Genomic DNA, 6,000 nt, shown 5'->3' with positions numbered 1-6,000 from the left:
CTTTGTTTTTCAATGTTTAAACATGTTCTGGTTTGAAAAACAAGTGTCAGATTTTTTGGCCACTCATTTTGGCTACTTGCGTGAGCTGCCAGCAAGCTGCCAGTTTTGGCTACTCGGTTTGGCGGCTTGCAAGCCGCGAGTCTAAGCCGCGAGTTCATACAGAGAGGTTTCGCGGCTCACTCGCGACTTGGCTCGCGACTCGCCAGTCGCGAGTCGCCCAGAATCAGCTTTTTAAAGAGCTTTTTCGTGGGAAACTTGTTTTAAACCTCTCCCATCCTCTCTAAAACCCCTCTTTCAATATTTTTACATCAAAACCCAACCAATTTGAATGGTTTTTCAATCCATTAACATCTCTAAGGTAATTATAAACTCTTTTCATTGATTTTGATCTTTAGATTATGTTTTGGAGAGTTTTGTGCTCTTGGTTGGGATTTTCATCATAGGGGTTGGGAAAACTTATTTTTTTTTGTCAATTTTCTTCATGGGATTGGTTTCTTTTGTTGATATGCATTGGATGTTGGCCCCTTGTGGCAGAAAGAACATGTATTAAGGGTGGATTTCATGATGTTCATGCATTGTTTCACATTATTATTCATAGTGTGCATGCTAGGTGTTTGATAAAATGCCTCTTAGACATTTTCTCGCTTGTTTGGACTCCGATGAGTACCAAACTTTGGGGTTTCTCATGTTTCCTCATTAGGAACATGTTTGGTTCATTAGTTGTGTATTTTGCACACTTTGCCCCACATGTGCATTTTTCATGCATTGGACATGCATTGCACTTAGTCACCTCTTGCACACACTTTTGTTACCCTTGTCATGCATTGGTCTTTACCTTATTTCTTCATCCTAGCATGTCATGCTTACCTTATGCTTTTTAGCATGTTACTTTATCTTAGGTTTGAGCTTCATTTTCTCATTCATCTTGCACCCCTCATGCATCATTAGCATTGTTCATACCTTCATCTCTTGCCCTCGTTTCTTCTTGACCCTTTGTCTATTCCTGACAAAAATGGGGAAAGTATACTCTAGAGAATGTTTCGGAGTATTTTGTCATTTCTATATGACTCTTGTGCACATCCTTAGGGGGAGAAATTCTATTTCTCATGCACATTTGTAGGGGGAGAGATATTCCATAGGGGAGATGCATATACCAAGGGGGAGAAGACATTGTGTTAACTAGAAAACCTTGTTCTGTTTGTTTTCTTGTTGGCTTTATGGTGCTTTATGTTATGCTTTGGTGTTCTCATTGCATCATGTTTGTGCTTTGGACATGCATATATCCCTATGTTATTATGCTTCATTGAATGCATGTTCAGATGATCATTTGCTTTGCTATGTGATCAGTGTAGTTATTTCTATACTTGTTATATTATACTTGTCTTTTATTACTTGCTTTACCTTGAGGGTCTAATGTGTTTTGTGCAAGTGTTTCAGGGTACAAGTATATATATGTTCCAAGTGCATCACAGCTTCTCATCACTTTGAAGGGGAGAAATTTTAAGCACTTTTAATTTATATTGTTTAAGTTTATATTTAGTATTTTGTGCTTTGTACCCATGTGCTTTTGTAAGCTTTTAGGGTTAATATTTTTATGCATAATTTGTAGGCTTTATGGTATGTACCTTGCTTAATGCAGCCTTTATGCTATGTTGAAATTAGTACTTTAATCTAAATGTTCTGCATTTTGGTTTATGTACTGTCACTCCTGTGCCCTTGTAGGATTATTCCTAGATGCATATACCTTGTGTGTTATGCATTGGTTGAGTGTTGAACATACAAGTGTCTTGCCTTGTGCTTGTTAACTTGTATGTCCTTGTGTTCATTCCAAGTGTGAATGAGCACTGTGATCACTACCTTGTGGTGTTCACTTGGTTGATCAAGCCATGGTTTGTTTCATAACTCCATTTTTGCTTGATCACATATTGCCTGTTTCATATGCATTTCATACTTTTCTGCATACAATGATCATGATGTATTGTTGTGTTTCAGGAGATTCATGTTCATATGATTCAAGAGCTGCACAGCTTCTAGATTTAGGTGTGAGTGAGTTTTGCCATTGTTCCCAAACTCACGTTTAAGTCTAGAGTCTTTTTTAGGGTGTTTTGTCATGGAATAGCCAAAGGGGGAGATTGTAAGGTTGAATTTAATCAACCATGTGTTGGCTTTATTCCATGACAAATTTGCTTGTAATATAGCACTTAGAAACCTTGTATTTAGGTGGGAATCATGTAAGGGTAGTGTGTGAGAGAGTGTGAAGAAATGCTCAAGACAGTTCAGTGAAGCAGAGACTCGCGGCTAGGACTCGCGGGTGGCTCGCGGATTGCAAGCTGCCAAAAGTTGCTCACGTGCAGAGCATGCAGGGGAGCTAAACAGTCACGCCACCTGGAGCACTACACAACAAAAATCCAGATTGGCCATTAAGTTAGCTCGCGACTTGAACTCGCGACTCAGTCAAGTCGCGAGGTCAAGTCGCTAGCCAGCCCTGTTTTTGGAAAAACTGACTCTTCGTATTCCATTCTCACACCAGTATAAATACCCCTCATTCCCACAAGATATGTGTGGCTATTCAGAAAGAAAAACCCTAAGAGAGGTTTCCTCAAAACACCCACCCAATTAGAGAGAGCTACTCATTCTTAGAGAGAAACCTTTGTAGTCTCTTCTCATTCCCTCTCTCATTGTCATACCTATTGAGAGGAGATTTCTATCCAAACACTACCCACACCAATTTAGAGTGTTGAGTGTTTTTGGAGCTTTGGGAAGCAGTGGAAGATGCCAAGGATGGCAGATGCTACGGTCTAGTAGCGGAATCCGGTAAGCTAGAAAAGAAAAAGGTTCGGCGCAACCTCGTTGGAGCAAGAAGCTTGGAGGGCTTAGGTACATCGGGTAGATTAGGCTTGGAGGGTCTATTGCTGTTCATGTATCCCAACTATATTTTCTAGTGGATTATTGACCGCTTGGAGGGCGGCGGAGAGGTTTTACGCCGAGGGCTTCGGTTTCCTCTTCGATAACACATAGTGTGTTGTCCTTGTGTTTGCATCTCTCTTCCCTTTATCTTTGCCTTTTATTTTCTGCTGTGGATGTGATTTATAATTGGCTTAGATTGATTTCCAATTCTGTTTATAGTTTATATTCATTTTCCGCACACTAGTTGTTTGTCATAAAGCTTGAATTGGTTATTTTGTATTTGGGGGTCTAAACGTTCAAGGGTGTTTTTACACGTTTTTGAACTTTCAGTGTGCCTCAGTCGCGTCTTCGCGGGTAATTTTTGGCGACTTGTTCGCGAGTGGAAGGTCCAGTCGCGAGGTTCACTCAGAGATTTTCGCGGCTCAGCTTGCGACTCACTCGCGGGTAGACCTTCCAGTCGTGAAAAACACTTAGAAGAATTTTTCAAATTTTTGTCCTTGAGTGTTTTGGCGGCTTGAACTGGCGACTATGTGGCGACTTAATCAAGTCGCGAAAAACGCGTGTTTGGCAGAAACAGGAGCAGTTTTTAAATCTTTTTCAGTTTTCCCTCGAACATTTGTGACTGTTCATCTTCTCTCTAAAATATCTCCTTTCCAAACACTCCAAACACTTCGTGAATCCATTTTCAAACCTCATTGGTGCTTCATTTCTTATCCAAATCATCAAGAAAAGGTATGGGTTTTGCTTTCTCAATCTTATTTTCCCTTTTCCTGGATATTTTTGTTACCGTTTGGATTGATATTGTGTTCGAAATACTTCTCTCTATGTGTAATGGGTATGGCGTGTTTTGTTTGCTATTGTTCTCATCTGTTTTCATGTTGAGCGGTCACAATGTGTTTTTCATTATTCTGATATTTGCCTGTTGTTGAGTCTGAAAATCTTTTCTTAAATGGGTTTGGTGTTTATTTGACTTGCTCATTTCACGTGCTTGAGTATTGATGTTGGATTTCGGTATTGGTTACTGAGTTTTTATGATAACATAATGTATGTCTCTCAACCATGTGCTCTAGTGTGGATGATTTGTTACTTCATGCTGAAATATTTTCCCATGTTCATATCTCTTGTGGAGTGCTTTGTGTTATCTGCTCTAAATGTTCGAATGTTGTATCTGTTTGCATATCATGGTCATGATTACCTGTCTCATTGACAGTTGTTAGTTGTTTTGTCCATCTATGTCTTTGTGCACTATCACCATTTTGCTGCGCCTATCATTTTGTGCTCCTTTGTATTGTTGGAAGTTTGGTTGGGACTGCACTATCTTCAATTTGTGTTTATATATTGAATTTTTTTTCACTGAATCTTGTTGACATTTATGTTGTGTGGTACTGTTGTTTGGTTCTTTGCTGTGGGCCTGTTCTCTTACAGATGTCTCGTCGATCTTCCAGGGGTAAAGACATTGTTGCTGACGAACCAGCAACACCAGTTGCTAAAAGGACTCGCCTATCATCTCAGGCATCTCAAGACCCCAATGAGGATAGGTTCAGACTTCCACTTAACTCACATGTCTACTCAAACGTTTTTGACAAGTCAACTACTATAGTGGAACGGGTGGTAGAGTTTAACACCTTAGGGACCACTTTTATCCCTCGAATCTTTGAGAAACGAGATTGGGCAAACTTGTTCGGGAACTTTGATGATCCAATGGATGAGCTGGTCAAAGAATGCTTCTCCAATGCAACTGATCTTGGAGTTCAACTCATTTTCTGGGTCAGAGGAACAGAGTTTAGTGTTTCCCCAGACTCCATCGCAGATCTTCTCGGCATCACCAGACCTCAGAATGTGAATCTAACTCCTTACGATGAACGAACTCCAGAAGTTGGAGAAATTCTACAAATCCTAGGATCCGATCATGAAGTATCCAGTGCAGGAACATCCATCAGCACCGCAAAGTTTGCACCAGAGCTGACCACACTGAAGTTGATCATGTTCACCAATCTCTACCCACTGTCCAACACTACATTCATCAATCTTGGGAGAGCTCTATTCCTTTGTGACCTTATTACAGGAGCCCCCATTGATATATGTGCTCACATCTACTACACCTTGAGGAAGACCGCGTGTCGAACTGCAGCTCGAGGAATTATTCCATTTTGCAGTCTCATCATGAAGCTCATTCTTCGTGAAGGCATTATTCCTCCTGCAGATGGAAAAATGTTGACCCGTCAACGTCCTATTTCCTTGTTCACTCTTCAAGCTAGCAGAAGTCACTCTCTAAATCACCAAGGAGTGCTCACATCTCTCCGGTTACTCCATCTGCCCCTGAATCAGAGACACCTGCACATACCACATCTACTTCACGTGCTGTTCCTGAAGCTTCACCGGCTAGTATTCCGCAAGCACAGACTGCTCCTCATACTGATAGAGTCGGCAATGTACTTGAGCATATTCAGAAACGCATTGATGAGCTTGTGGCACTTCTCTACTCCACAAACAACCATGTCCAAATGCGTCTCGAGACTATGGAGAATCAGCTAGATGCTATTCAACAAAAGTTGGACAAGAGCCTTTAGCTATTCGTGCCAAAAAGGGGGAGAGCATTCAGTAAGGGGGAGAGCATTCAGTAAGGGGGAGAAAGTTTCAAAGGGAAGTGTGCATAGTGATAGGGGGAGTACACACATACTTTTGTCATACTTTTGTTTTTTAGTCTTATCCTCTAAACTTATAGGTTTAGGTTTATGTTTGTTGGACTATTTAATGTTTATATGGGTTTGATACACTGTGTTTTTGGTGTATAGTTGTTTCTAACTCTTAACCTATACTCTTGGTTTAAACTTTAATATATTTTGATGATGTTATTCAGGATGTTTTGTGTTTTGTACCCATGTGCTTTTGTAAGCTTTTAGGGTTAATGTTTTATGCATAGTTTGTAGGCTTTATGGTTTGTACCTTGCTTATTGCAGCCTTTATGCTATGTTGAAATCAGTACTTTAATCTAAATGTCTTGCATTTTGGTTTATGTACTGTCACTCTTGTGCCCTTGTAGGATTGTTCCTAGATGCATATACCTTGTGTATTATGCATTGGTTGAGTGTT

The sequence above is a fragment of the Quercus lobata genome, chromosome 4 (genome assembly GCF_001633185.2).
Source record: "Quercus lobata isolate SW786 chromosome 4, ValleyOak3.0 Primary Assembly, whole genome shotgun sequence".
NCBI classification, from domain to species: Eukaryota; Viridiplantae; Streptophyta; class Magnoliopsida; order Fagales; family Fagaceae; genus Quercus; species Quercus lobata.
The sequence above is the reverse complement of the archived record's forward strand: the minus strand, read 5'-3'. Positions refer to the sequence as shown.